Source organism: Nyctereutes procyonoides, unplaced genomic scaffold (genome assembly GCF_905146905.1).
Source record: "Nyctereutes procyonoides isolate TBG_1078 unplaced genomic scaffold, NYPRO_anot_genome, whole genome shotgun sequence".
Classification (NCBI taxonomy): Eukaryota; Metazoa; Chordata; class Mammalia; order Carnivora; family Canidae; genus Nyctereutes; species Nyctereutes procyonoides.
Genome location: NW_026575052.1, coordinates 12757212 through 12779275, shown reverse-complemented (window position 1 = coordinate 12779275; position 22064 = coordinate 12757212). Strand labels below are relative to the sequence as shown.

The 22064-nt window shown below is 41.5% G+C and overlaps 1 protein-coding gene across 2 annotated transcripts in view; it reads left to right on the top strand.

Moving 5' to 3' along the window:
• The first annotated feature begins 623 nt into the window (after window positions 1–623).
• WASF2 (WASP family member 2) overlaps window positions 624–22064 on the top strand; it is a 74301-nt gene continuing 52860 nt past the window's right edge. The window contains exon 1 of one of the 2 annotated variants that reach the window (XM_055331918.1): window positions 624–790. The gene's annotated coding sequence lies outside the window, so the exon portion shown is untranslated. The remainder of the gene's footprint in view (window positions 791–22064) is intronic. The other variant, XM_055331919.1, reaches the window with a different exon arrangement.

Sequence of the window (22064 nt, the reverse complement as noted above, 5' to 3'; positions counted from 1 at the left end):
GAGACCCAGGTAAGTCCAGGAAGTTGTTTGAGGTCGCAGAATGAGGTGGCGCCCGAACCAGGGTCCTGCTCACCTCACGCTGGCCTTTCAGAACCAGCTCCCAGTCCCAAACCCCGGACCTCGCCCCGGAAGAACCGTTTAGCGGCGGGCAGGAGCCTCTGACTCACGCTCCCCACCCTCCTTTCAGTCGGGCCCGAGACCCGGGGAGAAGGGACAAAACTACCTGCAACTTGAGGGGTGTCCACAGAAAGTTCAGAGGTTTGGCCCCCTTTTTTACACGAAAAATCCTGGTTCTTTGAACTCTTCCGAGAAGAACCCATCTTTCAATACACTTCGTACGAGTTTTCCCACTTTCTTCGGTGGGATTTTCCTATCCTGAATTTAGGAGTTGATCCCGCTTCATCTCCACCCCCACTTCACTTGGTTTGCCCCCCCGCTGTTTACTCCGATTGCGGAAGTAGCTCGGGTGGAGCTCCCCAGGCGCTGCCCGGGAGTACGTCTTTTGCGTAGCTATTTAACTGGCACTCGACTCAGGCCAATGGAATGCCCGAAAGCCCCAGGAGGGTGGGGCAGGGAGCCAATCAGGGCCTTTGGCGGGGTGTGGCTGCGTCCCAGGGCGGGGAATCGCGTAATGGCGGACGCGGGCCGGGTGAGCGCGGCTGGGGGCGTAGCGCGCTGAGGGGGGTCTGGCTGTGTGGCGTCCCGGGAGGCGGCCCGCGGGAACAGACCCCGTGCGGAGAAGGGCGGCTGGTCGGCCCCTCTATCTCTGAGGGCGGCCGCGCGCGACCAGGTGAGCAACAAGTCCCCGCGGGCGGGCCCCGCCGTGAGGCGCCGGGCCCGGCCGCGCCGCCACCGCCTACCCCCTGCCCGGAACCTCGCGGGGGTCCCCGGGGAGTCGGTGGCGCGCCTCCCGCCGCTGACGGGCAGTGGCCGGGCGAGCGGTCAGCGCGGGGTGGCCTCTTACTGTACACTCCCCTCCGCAGGGGTGAGGTGTCCTGGAGATCCCCTCGGAGACTTGGAGGGGCCCCGCAAATCTGCTAGGCTTGGAAAGTGCCCCCAACCTGACCTGGCGCTGCCACTAACTCGCTGTGTGACCTTGGGCAAGTCACTTCCCTCTCTGGGCCTCAGTTTCCCTATTTGTAGAACGAAGGCTTTGCAGGCAGTTGTACATGAGTTGGATCTCTGATGTTCTCGGAGATCTCGGGCAAGTTCTTCCCCAGTTTCCATCTCTGGGCCATGAAGGAATTGAAGTGCTCTTTGAGACCTCTGGCCTGCTAGGTCAGGAGGAGTGGTGGAGAGGACTGTGTGTACGTGTGTGCGCGTATATATGTGTACTGGATGGTTCTGCAGGGTCAGGAGGAGAGTTGGCCAGAGGGGCTCTTCCGTGAAAGCTCTGGATGGACCCCAGACTGTGATGAGGTGGACTCCCGATTGTCTTGATCCTCCAGGATCCTAGACCCTCTGAGATGGCAAAGTTTTATACACTAGTGCATCAGAAGAGAGGATAGCATCCTTGGGGCTTCTTGGGGCAATGATTGAAATTTAGGCCCAAAAGAATTCTCGGTGGGTTAGGAATAGGAGGGGGAGCGTTTATGCTGCTCCTACTATGTGCCAGTGCTTATTTGAGCTTATGTTCTTACTGAATTTTTACAGCGGCTGTTGAGAACTTACACATAAGGAAACTGAGTTTCAGGGAGTTAAGTAACTTGTCCAGGGTCACATGGTGAGGTACAGAGCTTACCAACCATAAGGTGGTTTCCTTTGAGAATCACCAGACAAGGGGGAAGTCATTGTCCACTTAAAAGAAGTTTGCTTTGTCCCAACCGGGGGGAGGGGTCTGGTCCCAGACACTTGAATTGACTTATGGCATGGAGACAGGCTGGACCTTGATCTCCAGATTGCTAATTATAAGTGCATCCCCTTTCTTCAGTTTGTAAGTTAGAAAGGACCATTTCTAAATGGTAGAAGTTACTGTGAAGTGTAAAAGGTCAAAACCTCAAAGAACTCATTTTGGATGCTGACCCAAGTGACCTGTAGAAGTTCACCAACTGTTGGTGTTTAGACTTGACTCTTGGTTCAGAGTGGTGCCAGCCCAGTAGCTTTTCCTCCTCCCTAAGAAGGCTAAATTTTCTTGTGATGAGAGAAATTTTCCATTTGTTCAAATTTCTTCCGATTCTTGGAACGAAAGTTTCAGTACCCTGCCTCTGATGAAGAATAATATTCCTTCCTTTCTTTGTGTTCCTTGTTATCTGACTTCTAGATGAGTGAAGATTTTGGACCTGGAGTCAAAGACTAGTAGCTGGATACTATAAATTGTAGCCCTTAATTTTTTTCAAGCCTCAGCTTTTGGTTAATCAAAATGGTAGGACGGGCATAGTGTATTGTTCTCATGTGTCAATGATAGGGGAAGAAAATTGGAAGAGGAAGTTGCTGAGAAAGAGGGCGTTTCTTAGTAGTGGAGCCAATATGTATTTCTTTGTTTGAAATTCTAAAACCAGAAAAGCAGCAACTGAAGGAGGAAGGAAGGAAAGAACTTTGAAACTCTTCTTGCAGTTCAAATATCTTAGGAGCAATCCCTGTTGCTGTCCGTGTCTGAGGCCCTGCTTTCACAGGAAAAGTCAATTGTAATTTGTTCAAAGTTGAGGAATTGTATTCTAGAATGCAATAATTTTAGGTATGAAACCCTCTGAGAGAAATTTCTTAAAAATCAGAACATTTTACTGAGTTTGTTGTTTACCAGTGGATGATTATTCTTTTTTTTTTTTAAGTTTATTTATTTATTTATTATTTATTTATTTATTTATTTATTTATTTATTTGTGAGAGACACAGAGAAAGAGAGAGAGAGACTCAGAGACACAGGCAGAGAGAGAAGCAGGCTCCATGCAGGAAGCCCGAAGTGGAACTCGATCCCGCGACTCTGGGATCACGCCCTGAGCCGAAGGCCGACGCTCAACCTCTGAGCTACCCAGGCGTCCCTTGATTCTTTTCCTCAGTAACCAATTGCAGTCTTTTGGTCTGTCTTAACTATGATTTAAGTTAGTGAATTTCAACCTAAGAAGAATTGATTTAGATACTGGATGATGCAAATATCACCATCACTTGAAAAAACGTAATGGTATATTTGAGTTTTGACATTTGGTAAAAATCTTTTTGATGCTTCATTTTAAAGGATTGTGTATGTGAATAGTTGTTAAGGCATTGAATTTATTGTATGTGAAGATCTATTTTAATTCGCTTTATTAGTTATAAGACTAATAAGACTTAGTATAAGCCTGTTTAAGACTTAATCTTAGTTAGCATACCGTATCAAAATACCTTGGGGCCAAAAAAAACCCAAAAAACAAAACAGTTCTTGGGACTAGATATTTTTGCATATAGAATTTTTGGGATTTTATTTTTTTATTTTAATTTTTTTTTTTTAATTTTTGGGATTTTAGAAAAGGAATATAGTACATGTACTTTATGTTATATAACATCCCAGAGAGGTCAGGGTCAGCACCTTGTAATCAAACACATTCCCATGTGTAGTAAAATGTCAGAATGTTCACACCAACTGGTATAAATAATTACTATCATATCATTTCTTGTCAGGTTTTGCTACCAAATAAATATTTAAAAACTTGTTTTTATAGCCTTTTAGATTTTGAAATTGAAGGGATTGTGGATAAATGGATAAAACCTACATGGATAAATAAGTGTGGATAAAACTTATGTGATGACAAGGACAATTACAAGGGAAAATATTGTAAACCAAACTAATTTCAAAGGCATGAGTCCTAAAAACAGTAATACATAGAAGACACTTTTTGTGTCCTCTTTCGTGTAATTATCATATTCTAATTAATATATACCAATGTACATTTTTCCTTAAATACCAAAATTTCCTTTTAATATCCTCATTGTTCCCTGTTACAGATCTTTGAATGACGCTCTACCCCTCTTTTAAATTTTGTTTTTATTTTTTCCTATACCTCTTTTTATTTTTTATTTCAAAGATTTTTTTTTTTTTTTTAGATTTATTTATTCATGAGAGACAGAGAGAGAGGCAGAGACATAGGCAGAGGGAGAAGCAGGCTTCATGCAGGGAGTCCAAGGGGACTCCAGGATTACGCCATGGAGCCAAAGGCAGGTGCTTAACCGCTGAGCCACCCAGCCGTCCCTATTTCCAACATTTTATTTATTTGAGACAGAGAAAGCCAAAGACAGAGGATGGGTGGAGAAGGAGGGACAGACAGGGAGGAGAAGCAGACTCCCTGCTGAGCAGGAGCCTGACTCAGTTTGGGTCCCAGGACCGTGGGATCTGGGATTATTATCTGAGCCAAAGGCAGATTTTTTAACTGACTGAGCCACCCAGGTGCCCCTGTTTTCTCCTTTGTTAAAACATTTATCATATTGTCAAATCTGATGTTAGACGAATTACAAAACTCTTCTCCCTGCTTGACCATGAGCTTCTTAAGAGCAGGACTGGGTTGTTCATTTTTGCTGTGACTGGTGCTCAACATTCAATAAAGGCTTATAGATGCTGATACTGCTTAAATCATGGCCTCTGTCTTCTTCATTCTTGTAGGTTTTGCTTTTCTTCTAATTCATGGTCTTTTCAGTTCAGATCAGCAAATATTTATTGTCTTCTGAGAGGTAGGTCTTTGTTAGGCCTTGGGGTAGGGTTTCTCAACCTTGACAACTATTGACATTTTGGGTGGGATAATCTGTCATTGTGGAGGGCTGTCTTGTGTATTGTGGGATGTTTAGCAGCGTCCCTGGTCTTTACTCACTACCCATTAGTACCCTCTTCTCACTAGTTCTGACAGCCAAAAATGTCTCTAGGTATTGTGAAATGTCTCCCAAGGGGCACAATTGTCCCCTGTATATAGAACTACTATATCAAGGGTAGAGGTGGTGGGATCATAGAGGGAAGTAATATAGACATTCTTAGGTATACAGTCTCCTTTTATTCCTTCTTTCTAGTTATACAATCTCTTGTTTATGACTTTCAGATAAGAAAGAAAAACGAGAAAAAAAAAAAAGAAAGAAAAACGAGGGAAACCAGGAGGTGACCAGCCTTAAAATAGCCCCATTATTTTCTTTTTCTGTTCAAATTTTATTTTATTTGGTTTAAATATATTAGAGAAGTACAGATAGATAGCTGAATTATTTGTGCAGATCTATGTAAATTTAGTTTCTACCACTGATTAATGGTGTGAAGAACTACTAGACTACTACTACCTTGCATAAAAGATTTTCTTGGAAGAGCTCATAGATGAAAAGAACACCTAAAGAAAAGTCAGCATTGGTTTTTGTAGAAAACTTGCCATGACTTGTCAGGATTCTTTGATAATTTTTGAGTTTTATGGCTAAGTTACATCTTTTGATGTTCCTACATAGATACTTTATAACTCTAAAAAAATTATGTTTAGCTAATGGGCATGTTTTTCTAAGCTCAGTATGTTTTATGATGGGTAGATTGGTCAAGGCAATGGTTCTTGGTCCCTTGGGGCATTCATAAAGTGATTAAAAGTTAGTAGTAACATTTGGGGACTTCACTCTCCTTTGACCAATCCTCCACAATATAACATTATAATCATTCATGTTTTAGTCACCACTAAAGTGATGTTGAATGAATTTTTTCCTGTTCCATTTGAAGTTATGAATGGTACTCTGGAGAATTCAAATGTATAGTTATGAATGGTATCTCAGAATAGTTACCATTTATGCAAATGAAACACACTTCTTAACTTAGAAACCAAACAGAATTGAATTAGAAAAGAGAAGAATAGAAACAAGAATTGTTGAATGCTTGCAGAGGAAATAATGTTCAGATATAGAAATATCAGAAAAATTTGCTCTTCATGATTTCTACACACTAATAAAGAAAAATAGTTTGAGATTGATGGGAGAGGCTATTAAACTTTGCCTATAATATTTTTCAAGCTGTTTTTCTTTTCTGGTAAAATATGGGAGTCTGAGGCATACTCTCTTAGTTGTAAGATTAATTCCAGTTGAACAGAAGTCAGTTTCTTATTTTTAGACTGTAGAAGCCCTTTTAAAAAGAAGCAGTGGTTCAGCTTAGTTCCAATTTCAATGACTATGTGTATATATGCACACATACATATATACACACGTGGGGGCATATATACACACAAATATATGATGTGGCTTATGGTGATATTTAAACTTTGTGATATTTAAACTTTGTAATTGACATAGTAAAATAATAAAAACAATTCTTTTACTCTCAAGTATTCAAAAGTGAGCCTTTTTCCCCCTGATTATGCCATTGTGTTTTTTTTTTTTTTGTGATTATGCCATTGTTGTAGCAAGTACTAACAAGCAATCTAAAAAGCTTTCTCTTAAAAAAAAAATAAAAAGCTTTCTCTCTCTTTTTTTTTTTTTAAAGACTTTATTGGGCGGCCCAGGTGGCTCAGCGGTTTAGCGCCGCCTTTGACCCAGGGTGTAGTCCTGGAGACACAGGGTTGAGTCCCACTTCGGGCTCCCTGCATGGAGCCTGCTTCTCCCTCTGCCTATGTCTCTGCCTCTCTCTCTCTCTCTCTCTCTCTCTCTCTCTCTCTGTCTCATGAATAAATAAATAAAATCTTAAAAAAAATAAAAAGGACTTTATTTATTTATTCATGAGACACACAGAGAGAGGCAGAGACATAGGCAGAGGGAGAAGCAGGCTCCATGCAGAGAGCCCAATGTTGGGACTCAGTCCTGGAACTCCAGGATCACACCCTGAGTGGAAGGCAGACGCTCAACCACTGAGCCACCCAGGCGTCCCTGAAAGCTTTCTCTTAAATCATATCTTGAGAAATTGTTGTTTAACTGTGTAGAAGGAGGTCTTAGGTCATGCCCATTGATGTTCCTTTCCGTTCACAATTGAGAACTCTAATTTCCCTTTGTAGAATATTGATAGTCTTTAAAGAATAGTATTCCTGGGGATCCTTGGGTGGCTCAGCGGTTTAAAGCCTGCATTTGGCCCGGGGCGTGATCTTCTTTCGTCATAACAGGGCTATTGCAATACTGTTGACTATATTCCCAATGTGGTACCTTTCATCTCTGTGACTTACTCATTCCATAACTACAAGCCTTTACCTCTTACTCCCCTTCAACCATTTTGCCCATCCTCCCAGCCTCTGACCTTTATTTTTTTTTTTAATTTTATTTATTTATTCATGAGAGACAGAGAGAGAGGCAGAGACACAGACAGAGGGAGAAGGAAGCCCAGTATGATCCTCATCTGCGATCCCCATCTGCGAGTCAGGGATCACACCCTGAGCTGAAGACAGACTCTCAACCGCTGAGCTACCCAGGTGTTTTTTTTGTTTTGTTTTAAAGATTTTATTTATTTATTCATGAGAGTCACAGAGAGAGAGAGGCAGAGACACAGGCCAAGGGAGAAGCAGCTCCCTACAGGGAGCCCAACGTGGGACTCTATTCTGGGTCCCCAGGATCATGCCCTGGGCTGAAGGCGGCACTAAATTGCTGAGCTATCCAGGCGTCCCCTTATTTTTAATTTTTTAAAAAAGATTTTATTTGGGGCGCCTGGGTGCCTCAGTGGTTGAGTGTCTGCCTTCAGACTCAGGTCATGATCCTGAGGTCCTGGGATCTAGTCCCACATGGGGCTCCTTGTAGGGAGTCTGCTTCTCTCTCTGCCTGTGTTTCTTTCTCTCTGGGTCTCTCATGAATAAATAAATAAATAAGATCTTTTAAATTTGTTTTTTAGATTTTATTTATTTTAGAGAGTGAGTATGGGGAGGAGCAGAGGGAGAGGGATAAGTGGACTCTGCACTGAGCATAGAACCCAAGGAGGAGCTTGATCACAGGATGCTGAGATCATGACCTGGGTTGGAGTCCAGAGTCAGACTGGCTGGGATTCCTGGGTGGCTCAGCCGTTTAGCGCCTGCCTTCAGCCCAGGGCATGATCTTGGAGACCCAGATCAAGTCCCACATCAGGCTCCCTGCATGGAGCCTGCTTCTCCTTCTGCCTAAGTCTCTGCCTCCCTCTCTGTCTCTCATGAATCAATCAATCAGTCTTTTTTTTTTTTTTTCAATCAGTCTTTAAAAAAAAAAAAAGAGAGAGAGAGGGACTGGTAACCGACTAAGCCACCCAGGGGTCCCTACCCTTTATTTATTTGTTTATTTGCTTATTTATTTAGTTAAATATTTCATTTATTAGAGACACAGAGAGTGACAGAAAGGCGGAGACACAGGCAGAGGGAGAAGCAGGCACCATGCAGGGAGCCCTATGCCATACTGGATCCTGGGTCTCCAGAATCATGCCCTGGGCTGAAGGTGGCGCTAAACCGCTGAGCCACCCAGGCTGCCCTATTTTATTATTTTATTTTATTTTATTTTATTTTATTTTATTTTATTTTATTTTATTTTATTTTTAATTTAATTTAAATTTTTAAATTATTTTATTTTATTTATTTTATTATTTTATTTTCCTATCTATTTATTATTTTTACCTCCTTCATTTTTTTTTAATGAGATTTCTTTCTGTCTTCTTTCTTTGTTTGAATTTAATGAGATTTTTTCTATTTTTTTTTAATTTTTATTTATTTATGATAGTCACACACAGAGAGAGAGAGAGGCAGAGACATAGGCAGAGGGAGAAGCAGGCTCCATGCACTGGGAGCCCGACTTGGGATTCGATCCTGGATCTCCAGGATCGCGCCCTGGGCCAAAGGCAAGCGCCAAACCGCTGTGCCACCCAGGGATCCCTTAATGAGATTTTTTAATGGTACAGTTTACATACTGTGAAATGGACAGAAAGAAATATATAATTAGATGAATTTTGACAAATGTAAGCACATGTGTAGCCAGCACTCCAGTCAGGATATAGAACATTTTTATAACCTTCCAGTCTTCCCTCACATACCCTTCCACCCTTCCAATTAGTCCCTACTATCTTAGAGGCAACCACTGTTCTGATTTCTGTCCTTACAAATTAATTTTGCCTGTTCTTGACTCACACCATATGTACTTCTTTGTGCCTGAATTCTCCTGTTCAATATAAAATTTTTGAGATTCATCCAAATTCATGGGATATCATTATGAACCCAGGTCTTTTTTTTTTTTCTTTTAAATATTTTATTTATTTATTCATGAGAGACACACAGAGAGGCAGAGACACAGGCAGAGGGAGAAGCAGGCTCCATGCAGAGAGCCCGACATGGGACTGGATCCTGGGTCTTGAGGATCATGCCCTGGGCTGAAGGCGGCGCTAAACTGTTGGGCTACCAGGGCTGCCCAGTTAGCATGTTTTAAAAAAAGATTTATTCATTTATTTTACAGAGAGAGACACAGTGTGCATGCACTTGCACAGCAGAGGGTGGGTAGGAGGGAAGGGAGAGAGAAACAGACTCTCCTACTGAGTGATCCCAAGCACCTGCTATCCTGACCTGAGCAGAAACCAAGAATTCAAGAGTCAGATGTTTAACTGACCGACCCACCCAGATGCCCCACTACCATTTAGCATTTTGACATATTTTCCTCTTTCTCTGCATTTTGCTTACCACAGCTGAGACCATAGTTTAGGAATTTTTATTAATTTTTTTAATTTTTATTTTTTTAAGATTTTATTTATTTATTCATGAGAGACACAGAGAGGCAGAGACACAGGCAGAGGGAGAAATAGGCTCCTTGCAGGGAGCAGGATGCCAGACTGTATGTGGGACTCAATCCCTGGCCCGGGAGGATCCCTGGGGGGCTCAGCGGGTTTAGCGCCTGCCTTTGGCCCGGGGTGTGCCTCTGGATCCCCCCCATGTACTCTTTGGTCATTCACCTCATTCTTGGAATATCCAGCACCCAACATTTCTTGCATAGTGTGAGACAGTATAGTTCTGTGGTTATGAGTGTAGATTTGGAGTCAATCCATCTGAATTCAAATGTAGGCTTCTTCACTACTGGTTTTTTTTTTTTCTTTTTTTAAAGATTTTATTTATTTATTCATGAGAGACAGAGAGAGAGGCAGAGACACAGGCAGAGACACAGGCAGAGGGAGAAGCAGGCTCCATGCAGGGAGTCTGACCTGGGACTGGATCCCGGGTCTCCAGGACCACGCCCTGGGCTGAAGGCAGTGCTAAACTATTGAGCCACCAGGGCTACCCTCACTACTAGTTTTGTATGTAATTTTGGGCAATGATTCAGCCTCAGTTCTCTTATTTGTAAAACGGAGACCTATGTAATTTTTCTGTAAAATACAGAGCATATCTCCAAGGGTATTAGAAGAATTAAATGACATCATTATTTAATCCATTGCTCAGTAAATGTTGACAGTTGTTGTTAAACATTAGGAAATGACATATTTGGTTGGATACATTACCTGTCTAGTCCTGAATTCTGCTTTTGGGAAAGGGATTAAGATTTCAGTTTCAAAATTTAAGACTACATTGCCCATAGTTCATAATTTCTCTTTGGAATTTCTCATGGAAATGTAACCTATGCTTTTTACCTAGACTATGTAAATTACTTTTTCTTACATTTTGTACACCTCATCTGAGTAATGAGTTTTACTACTTTATATGCTGGATTGGGTAGTAAGCTATTTCTTTTTATTGGTCCTAATAAAAGCAGTAGCTGCTGAGTAGTAAGTGTATACTGTGTGCCAGGCAGTGTGCACATTCCTTCTCATCGCAGTCCTTCAAATTAGTTATTTACAGATGGGAAAAGTGAGGCTGAAAGAAATTGAGTAACATGCCCTTGGTCACAGAGTTAATCATGCTGCTACTAGAATTCAAAGCCTTCCTCCCTCCCTTCCTTATTTCCTTTTATCACTCCACCCCTTTTTCCCCCCACATAAAACTCCTATCTGAGGGGCTCCCTGGGTGGCTCAGCAGTTTAGTGCCTGCCTTTGGCCCAGGGTGTGATCCTGGAGTTCCAGAATCAAATCCCACATGGGGGGATCCCTGGGTGGCGCAGCGGTTTGGCGCCTGCCTTTGGCTCAGGGCGCGATCCTGGAGACCCGGGATCGAATCCCATATCGGGCTCCTGGTGCATGGAGCCTGCTTCTCCCTCTGCCTATGTCTCTGCCTCTCTCTCTGTGTGTGTGACTATCATAAATAAATAAATTAAAAAAAAAAAAAACAAATCCCACATGGGGCTCCCTGCATGGAGCCTGCTTCTCCCTCCCTCTGCCTGTGTCTCTGCCTCTCTCTCTCTCTCTGTTTCTCATGAATAAATAAATAAAATTAAAAAAAAAGAACTTCTATCTGATCCTAAAATCTGGGCTTAAAAAATAATTTAATATACTTTATTGTTTCTTTAGACTTCTAACTGCTTTATGATGTCTAAGATTTGTTGCAGAATCTGTTTACCATTTCACACCCTCTTTGTTTTATATTAAAGTCATATATATGTATGAGTGCGTGTATGTGTATATATAAATATATATATAATTTTTAAAAAAATCTGTAAACATACAGAAGTATAGAAGCTCCTCTGGTCTTTTTGGATACCTTTATAGGCCTGCTCTATTTTACCTTTTTGTGCAATGATGACCACAACTACACATTCTCTTCTAGGTACAGATAGATACACTTTGGTTTGTACAAGGGCAGGATAATGTGTTCTGTGCTTCCAGAGCTTTCATAATAACAGCCAGCATTTTGTTGCGTTTTGTAGCTGTATTCGGGATAAGCCTAGGGACTCTGAAACCCTTTTCTTATAGTGTAACAGGTAGCTTTAGAGCTCATCATCTGATAATTATAGTTTAGACTATTTTTCCATTACTGCATTACCTTATTTTTGTCTACATGGAAGCTATTTTCCACATTTTTTCAACACACAACTTTGTATCCTCCTAGTTCTAGCTACTTCTGTAGAGTCATCTGCCAACAGAGAAGATTTCACTAGATAGTTTTTTCTGGATGATTTCTAAAAATGTTACTTGGGTTAGGTTTCAACATCATTCCCTGGGGGGATCCCTTTGTTTATACATCTTTATCTAAGAGGGGACTATATCAGAACCCTCATTCCTGTTTCTAAATGAATTCTCGGGGTGGGGGGAGGAATTTGTTTTTTGTCATTGTTTTTAATTTCATTAGGTAATCTCTACGCAAAAGCTGGGGCTTGAACACACAACCTTAAGATAAAGAATTGCATGCTCTACTGTCTGAGCCAGCTGCTAGAGCGTGGTACTCTTGTTTTGTTTTGTTTTGTTTTTGTCTTGGATATTCTGTTCTTGATCTTGGGGTCTTGAGTTTGAGCTTCATGTTTGGGAGTGGAGTTTACTTTAAAAAAAAAGGGGGGGGTGATCCCTGGGTGGCGCAGCGGTTTGGCGCCTGCCTTTGGCCCAGGGCGCGATCCTGGAGACCCGGAATCAAATCCCACATCGGGCTCCCGGTGCATGGAACCTGCTTCTCCCTCTGCCTGTGTCTCTGCCTCTCTCTCTCTCTCTCTCTGTGTGTGACTATCATAAATAAAAAATTAAAAAAAAAAAAAGTAAGGGCACCTGGGTGGCTCAGTTGGTTAAGTGTCTGCCTTTGGATCAGATCATAATCTCAGGGTCTTGGGATCAAGCTCTCCATTTGGCTTCCTGCCCAGCAGGGAGTCTGCTTCTCCCTCTACTCCTCACTCTTCACATGCGCAGTCTCAGTCTCTCTCTCTCTCTCTAATAAATAAATAAAATCTTAAAAAATTTTTTTTTAAAGATAAAAAATAAAATTATTGGAGCTCCTCGCTGGCTCAGTTGGTAGAGCATGTGATTCTTTTTATTTTTTATTTATTTTTTATTTATTTTTATTTTTATTTTTTTAATTTTTATTTACTTAGGATAGTCACAGAGAGAGAGAGAGAGGCAGAGACACAGGCAGAGGGAGAAGCAGGCTCCATGCACCGGGAGCCCGACGTGGGATTCGATCCCGGGTCTCCAGGATCGCGCCCTGGGCCAAAGGCAGGCGCCAAACCGCTGCGCCACCCAGGGATCCCGAGCATGTGATTCTTGATCCTGGGGCCATGAGTTCAAGCCTCAGGTTGGGCACAGAGATTACTTAAAAGTAAAATAAATCTTTAAAAAAATAATTATTGTCTGGCTTATAGAACCCTAGCAGTTTAAATACTTGAATTAATAGTGCTTTTATTTTTATAATACCTTTATTGAAATATTATTAAGGGACACCTGGCTGGCTCAAGTCAGTAGAGCATGTGACTTAATCCGGGTGGTGAATTCAAGCCTCACATTAGGTGTGGAACCTACTTAAAAATTTAAAAAATATATATTGTTGACATAAAATAAACCACATCTATTTATTTTTATTTTATTTTTTATTTTTTTAAATATTTTATTTATTTATTCATGAGAGACACACACAGAGAGAGAGGCAGAGACACAGGCAGAGGGAGAAGCAGGCTTCACACAGGGAGCCTGATGTGGGACTCGATCCAGGGACTCCAGGATCACATCCTGGGCTAAAGGCAGGCACTAAACCACTGCGCCACCCAGGGATCCCAGACCACATATATTTAAAATGTAAAATTTAGTAGATTTTGACTTATGTATGTAGCAGTGAAACCCCAACCATAGTTAAGAAAATTTACATAGCGGGATGCCTGGGTGGCTCAGTCCCAGGGCCCTGGAATCAAGCCCTGTGTCAGGCTCTTTGCTCAGCAGGGAGTCTGCTTCTCCCTCTCTCTCTCTCTCTCTCTCTCTCTCTCTCTCTCTCTCTCTCTCTTTCTCTCTCTCTCTCTCTGTCCCGTCCCGCTCCCCCTACTGGTATTCTTAGTTGCTTGCTCTGCTTTGTCTCTCTCTCTGTTTAATAAAATGAATCTTAAGAAAAAGAAAACCATAATGAACATATTTATCACCCCTAAATGTTTCCTCTTGCACCTTTGTAGTCACTATCTCCTGCCCCACTGCCTTTCTTCCCCGCCCCCCCAACTGGGTACTCACATGCAAAAGAATAAAGTTAGAACCCTACCTAACCCTAAGCCTACCTCAACCTACCTTTATGTTAATACATTAAAAAAATAACTCAAAATGGATTAAAGGCCTAAATATATGATCTAAATATATAAAAATCTTAGAAGAAAACATAGGTGTAAATCTTTATAATCTTAGATTAGGCAGTAGTTTCTTACATATGACACCTAAAAGCACAAACCAAGAAAAAACAGGTAAATTGTACTTCATCAAAATTAAAAACTCTTGTACTTTACGGGGCATGATGAGAGCACCTGGGTGGCTCAGTTGGTTAAATGTTCAACTCTTGATTTCAGCTCAGGTCGTGATCTCAGGGTCATGAATTCGATCCTAGCATTGGGCTACTTAAAAAAAAAAGGAGATTTCACTAAAAGACTTACTTATTTTAGAGAGAGGAAGTAAGTGCAAGGTGGGGAGAGGGAGAGAGAATTATAAGCAGGTTCCATGATCAGAGTATAGCCTGATGTAAGGCTCCATCCCAGGACCCCAAGATCGTGACCTGAGCTGATATCAAGAGTCATATGCTCACCAACTGAGCCACCTAGGCACCCCTGTATTTTATTCTTTTTGATGCTATTGTAAATGAAATTGTTTTTTTAATTTCCGTTTTGGATTGCTTATTGCTAATGCATAGAAATACAGTTGAAAAAAAAAAATACAGTTGATTTTGTATATTGATCTCATATTCTGCTAACCTTGGTTCTAGAGGGTTTGGGGGTTTTGAGGATCCCATAGCATTTTTTATTTTTTATTTATTTTTATTTTTATTTTTTTTAAATTTTTATTTATTTATGATAGAGAGAGAGAGAGAGAGGCAGAGACATAGGCAGAGGGAGAAGCAGGCTCCATGCACCGGGAGCCCGACGTGGGATTCGATCCCGGGTCTCCAGGATCGCGCCCTGGGCCAAAGACAGGCGCCAAACTGCTGCGCCACCCAGGGATCCCCATTTTTTATTTTTATTTATATATTTTTAAGATTTTATTTATTTATTCATGAGAGAGAGAGAGAGAGAGAGAGAGAGAGAGAGAGAGGCAGAGACACAGGCAGAGGGAAAAGCAGGCTCCATGCAGGGAGCCCGACGTGGGATTCGATCCCGGGTCTCCAGGATCGCGCCCTGGGCCAAAGGCAGGCGCTAAACCACTGCGCCACCCAGGGATCCCTCCATAGCATTTTTTAAAAAAAGATTTTATGTTTTAATAATCTCTGCACCTAATGTGGGGCTTGAACTCAAAACTCTAAGATCAAGAGTCACATGCTCCCCTGACTGAGCTAGCCAGGTACCCTTCCTTAGTGTTTTCTATATACAAGATCATGTCATCTCAAATAGTGTTTTATATGCTTCTCTAAGAAAGGTATTTTAGCACACCTGGGTAGCATTTTCGTTCAGGACCTTGACTTCCTTATAGGTTAAAATAAGAAGCTTTTCTTCTGCTCGTTCCTTTTTTTTTTTTTTTTTTTTAAGATTTTATTTATTTGTTCACGAGAGACACACAGAGAGAGGCAGAGATGTAAGTAGAGGGAGAAGCAGGCTCCCTACTGGGAGCCAGATGTGTGACTCGACCCCAGGATCACGGCCTGAGCCAAAGGTAGACGCTCAACCACTGAGCCATACAGGCGTCCCACATTTTCTTATTTTTTAAAAAAAGATCTTATTTGTTACTAATGAGAGATCGAGGTAGAGGGAGCACCACAGGGAGAGGAACAAGCACGGAGCACAGAGCCCAACACCTGGCTCAATTCCACAAGCCTGAGATCACCACTCAAGCTGAAACCAAGAGTTGGATGCTCAACCATCTGAGCCACCCAGGTGCCGCTCAGCACATTTTAGGGCTGGGTTATAGGTCTGCCAACATGCCAAGCTTTGGCTCCCCTAGTTTCCCAGTTCATCCAGATGTAAGGCTTTAGTTGCTACTGGCTTCCCTGAATTCCCTATCTCTTTTCATGACAAGGCTCTTAGGTCCCTTCATGTCTTTTTCTCCCACTAATCAAGTTCAGTGCCTTTGTTACCTTGGCCATGACTCTTGTCCCTAATTCTGCTCTCCCTTTTCAGCTCTATTCTCTTCTACTGTGTTTAAGTGTGAGATGTGTGACATCTTCCTAAATATTCTGTAATCTGTAACTCGAGTTGTGTGACTCTCATCACTTACTGACTAAAGTATAAATTCAACCTGTTTAAGATTCTGTGATCTGGCCCTACCTGTCTTTCCAGCCTTGTTTCCCACTACTTTTGCAATAATGTACTCATCTTCATTCCCCAGAGATGTCTCATTATTTTCTGCTTATGTGCTTCTTCTCACATTGTTTGTCTGCCTCAGATATAATACTCCTTGTTTCTGTATATCCAAATCTTGCTTATTTTTAATGTCCAGTTATATTTCTCTGTGATGCTTCTGTGATTTATGTAACCAGAGGTAAACCGTAACTTCATCACTTTTTATTTTGTTTTATATTTGTAGACTTTTCTCATTTCTCCTATGAGACTGAACTCCTTAAATAGAAGCTATTTCTTGTATCTCTGAACATCTACAACGCTGGGGCCTTTGCACTTAGTAGTAACTCAATAAATACGTGTTAAGTGAGGTAACATTGAAGATAATGTTCCTAGAGGCAGAAACCTAAATTTAATGGCCTCTGGAGCTGCTAGCCAACCTTGTGACTTATTTTCATAGATTTCGTAGGTTGAAAACTTATTTTAAAAATTTTTTGAGTTTTTTTTTAAGACTTACCTATTTATTTATTTATCTATTTATTTATTTATTTATTTATTTATTTATTTATTTATTTATTTATTATGACAGTCACAGAGAGAGAGAGAGAGGCAGAGACACAGGCAGAGGGAGAAGCAGGCTCCATGCACTGGGAGCCTGACGTGGGATTCGATCCAGGGTCTCCAGGATCGCGCCCTGGGCCAAAGGCAGGCAGGCACTGAACCGCTGCGCCACCCAGGGATCCCTATTTTTATTTTTTTAAAGAACTTTTTAAATTTTTAAAAAATATTTATTTATTTATTTATTCATGATAGACATAGAGAGAGAGAGAAAGAGAGAGAGAGAGAGAGAGAGAGAGAGAGGCAGAGACACAGGCAGAGGGAGAAGCAGGCTCCATGCTGGGAGCCCCATGTAGGACTCGATCTCGGGACTGCAGGATCAGGCCCTGGGCCGAAGGCAGGTGTTAAACCGCTGAGCCACCCAGGGATCCCCAAGACTTATCTATTTAATTTAAGAGAGAGAATACTACAAGGGAGAGAGGAGGAGGGAGGGAAGTCCTCAAGCAGACTCCCTACTGAATATGGAGCCTGCTGCAGGGGCTTGATCTCAGGATCCTGAGATCATGACCAGAGCCGAAATCCAGAGTTGGGTGCTTAACCGACTGAGCCACCTAGTCACCCTTGTAGACTGAAAAACTTGTATATAAACTTTTCTCTCAGGGATGCTTGGGCGGCTCAGTGGTTGAGCATCTGCCTTTGGTTCAGGTCATGATTCTGGGGTCTTGGGGTCAAGTCCTGCATCAGGCTCCCCACAGGGAACTTGCTTCTCCCTCTGCTTATGTCTCTGCCTCTCTCATAAATAAATAAATAAATAGTCTTAAAAAAAAAAACTTTTCTCTAGTAAATTTTTTTTAATTTTTTAAATTTTTTTAATTTTGTTTTTCTCTAGTAAATTTTTTGAAAAAATTTCAAACATGGGGCAGCCCGGGTGGCTCAGCGATTTAGCGCCGCCTTCAGCCCAGGCCCTGATCCTGGAGACCTGGGATTGAGTCCCATGTCAGGCTTCCTGCATGGAGCCTGCTTCTCCTTCTGCCTCTGTCTCTGCCTCTTGCGCTCTCTCTCTCTGTCTTTCATGAATAAATAAATAAAATCTTTGAAAAAGAAAGAAAGAAAAATTTCAAACATATATAAACATATATGTAAACAAATAAATTTCAAACATATATATCCTGAATGATGTAATGAACCTCTATATGCTTATTGCTCAGCTTCTACAGTGATCATCCCATGGTCAATCTTGTTTCATCTGTACCACTTCCACTGCTTACTCCCTCACCTTCATTGATTCTTTTTGTTTTATTTTATTTATTTATTTGAGAGAGAGAGAACTAATAGTGGGAGATGGGGCAGAGGGAGAAGGAAAAGCAGGCTCCCCACTGAGCAGGGAGCCCAAAGGAGAGGTTCCCCTGGGATCATGACCTGAGCTTCATGAAGGCAGATTCTTAACTAACTGAGGCACCCCTCATTGGATTCTTTTTTTTTTTTTTTATTTTATTTATGATAGGCACACACACACACACAGAGAGAGGCAGAGACACAGGCAGAGGGAGAAGCAGGCTCCATGCACCGGGAGCCTGACATGGGATTCGATCCAAGGTCTCCAGGATCGCGCCCTGGGCCAAAGGCAGGCGCCAAACCGCTGCGCCACCCAGGGATCCCTCATTGGATTCTTTAAAACAAATCCCAGACATTATGTCCATTCATTTCTCTATGTAGCTATAAGACATAAAGGATAAGTATTCTTTAAAAAAGGGGGGGGTAGATCATCAAATATTCTATTATTTTCAAATTTCCACAATTGCTTTCTCTTTGTTTCTCTCTTCTTCCCTGCCCCCCATTTCTCTTTAAACATTTTGGTGTATTCAAAAGTCCGTTTCCAAAAAAGGTCCATATATTGATTTGGTTTAATGACTCTTAAATCTCTTTTAATCTATAGGTCCTCTTGCCTCCTTTTTTCCCCTGTATCTTTTTGTTGTGAAGAAAGCAAGTTCTGTAGTTTTTCCTACTCTGGGTTTTGCTAATTGAATTTCTACAATTCATTTATGTTCTTTATCTCTTGTATTCCCTGTAAACTGGTTGTTAGATCTAGAGCATCATTATCTAATAGAGATATTCAGGCTTCAAATTTAAATGTTCTAATAGTCACATTAAAAAGGTAAGAAGGGATCCCTGGGTGGCGCAGCGGTTTGGCGCCTGCCTTTGGCCCAGGGCGCGATCCTGGAGACCCGGGATCGAATCCCACGTCAGGCTCCCAGTGCATGGAGACTGCTTCTCCCTCTGTCTGTGTCTCTGCCTCTCTCTCTCTGTATGACTATCGTAAATTAAAAAAAAAAAAATTAAAAAAAAAGGTAAGAAGAAAAATAAAGGTAAGAAACAAGTGAAATTTGTTTACTTTTTTTTTTTTGTATTTTTTAAAGATTTATTTACTCATTTAAGAGAGAGAACATGCTCATGAGCAGTGGGGAGGGGCAGAGGGAGAAGCAGACTCACCGCTGAGCATGGAACTCGATGTGGGTCTCAATCCCAGGACCCTGGGATCATGACCACCTGATGAGCAGAAGGAAGATCTTTACCGACTGAGCCACTCAGGTGCCCCAAGTGAAATTCATTTTAATAATATTTTTTATTAACACAGTAGTTGTAAATTATTATTTCAATATGTGATTTTTCTTTTTATTTTTTTATTTTTTTTATTTTTTAAATTTTATTTATTTATGATAGAGAGAGAGAGAGAGAGAGAGAGAGGCAGAGACACAGGCAGAGGGAGAAGCAGGCTCCATGCACCGGGAGCCCGATATGGGATTCGATCCCTGGTCTCCAGGATCGCACCCTGGGCCAAAGGCAGGCGCCAAACCGCTGCGCCACCCAGGGATCCCTGATTTTTCTTTTTAAAGATTGTATTTATTCATGAGAGATACAGAAAGAGACAGGCAGAGACATAGGCAGAGAGAAGCAGGCTCCATGCAGGGAGCCTGTTGTGGGACTCGATCCCGGCACTCCAGGATCATGCCCTGGGCTGAAGGCAGGCGCTCAACCACTGAGCCACCCAGGCATCCCTCAACATGTAATTAACATAAGGATTATTAATGAGAAATTTTACATTTTTAAATTTTATTTTATTATTTTTTAAAGAGTTTATTTTATTTATTCATGAGAGACACAGAGGGAGAGGCAGAGACACAGGCAGAGGGAGAAGCAGGCTCCATGCAAGAAGCCCAACATGGCCCAGGTCTCCAGGATCACACCCTGGGCCTGAAGGCGGCGCTAAACCGCTGATCCACCCAGGCTGCCCTTTACATTTCTTTAAATACTAAATCTTTGTGATTTGGTGTGTGTTTTATAGCTACAGCACATATTAGTTCAGGTGAGCCACATTCAGGTACTCAGTAACTACATGTGTGTAGTGGCTACCTGTCGGACAGCACAATTCTTGGCCTGAATCGGTTTCCTGTTTTGGCAGTAATGCTTCATGAGTGGTGTAGTAGTCTTCCAACAGGAGGTTTTATAATGTTCAGATGTCTCTTTTTATGTTGTACGTGGTCATGGATGACGATTACTTAGCTCTTTTATTTCATTAGATGTTTGCAAGATGATGATATTTTATATTCTTTATTAACTGGAATATTTCAAAAAAGAAAAACTTTCATTTATCAACTCTGAGGTTTGATTTGTACAGAAAGGCAGGATAAATGCTTGATTCTTTCTCTGTTTCTTTACGAGTTTTCAAAATAATGGGTTGGTTCCTGACATACTCTAAAGGGGATCAGTGAGTTGTTTTTTTTTTTTAAGGATTATTATGAATTTATGAGTTTTAACATATTTGATACGTTTTAATCCATTGTAGTTACTCTTAATGATGTTCAGTTTGTTCCATTTTGGATCTTTGGGGGCCTTTTCACATTGGCTTCTGAGTTCTTTTTTTGTTAGAGAGTGCGAGAGAGCGAGCATGTGCTTGCTTGCATGGGCACATGCACACACCTGTGCAAGCTGGGGTGGGGGAAAGGTGTGGGGGGCGGCAGAGGGAGAGGGAATCTCAAGCAGGCTCCACACTCAGCACAGAGCCCAACTTCGATCCCACTACCCTGAGATCATGACTTGAGCCAAAATCAAGAGTTGGATGTTAAACCAACTGAGCCACCTAGGTACCCCAGCTCCTGCCACCCAGGTACCCCAGCTCCTGATTTCTTCTGACATAACTGCAGTAGTCTTTGATTAGTGTTTCTTGCTTTCTAGTATAAGATGTTATAGACTTTTCTTGTACATTTCCTATTTAGCCAAAGAGCTCTGGATCCTTTTAGTGCCCACATTATTGGCTCCTTCATTTGGTAAATGAGGAAACTGAAGGCTAGACAAGTACAGTGAACCAGGGTCACAGATTCAGCAGCATAATCTGGCCTAGTACACTAGCCTTCTGGCTCTTAACTCTATACCATGGCTATTTTGTTTTGTTTCCTCTACCTAGTTTTAGGACTGATGGTTTAACTGCATTTGAGTTTCTACTCTAGTTTGTCAGGGGAAGATAGGTTTTGTGGGTCATCATTGGAGGTACAATCAAACCTCATTAATTTGGGCTAATTGGGGTAAATCCTAGTGAGAGTGTTGTGTGTTGTTTTTCTTTAGGTGCAGCTGTTACTTGGAGTTATACGGTAGCTGAAACTAGGCTAATAGTGTTACCAGGTTATTTTGTTAGGTAGAGGTCCTTGTACCTGCTTTAATGAATAGCTGAGAGTGATGTGCAATTTAACTTTAATTGTATGTAAATTAGACTCCTAAAATGCTTAAAAACAGCTCATTAAACATTTCTCCCCGTAATCTTATTTATACTCTTTTCTTAGCCAGTCTTTTCTTTATTTCAGATCTGAATTTATCTCAAGTTGCAAATGTGTGGAGCCTATACTAATATAGGGTAGCCATAAAGTTCAGAAATTTTTAGAAAGGATATTGAGAAAGTGCAGAGGAAGAACATCTGGCAGTTTCAGCCAACCAGAACGTAACTCCTAGCATATAAAAGTAAGCTAGAAGTGCTTTTGAGTGGCAGAGAGCTATCAGAAAGCTTGTTCATTTTACCTCAAAAGTAGCATCATTTTAGGGCCTCACTCAGAGATAACTGTATGTTGAGGGACTGAGGATCCAGTTGTGTGAGGGTTGGCTGTGTTGCCTGTTGGCTTTGTGGCCCAAAGTAAGTCAGTTGACCTCTCTGAGCCTTAATTTATTCATTTATAATGAGGTAATTAAAATTGGGAGTGGTAATATATGTTCTTTTTGCATCACAGACTTCTTGTGAGATTCAAATCAGTTAATTAATCAAATGACATTGTAGATATTCATTGAATTAATGAGAGATGATATGAAAGTGCTTTTTTAATCAGAAATTTT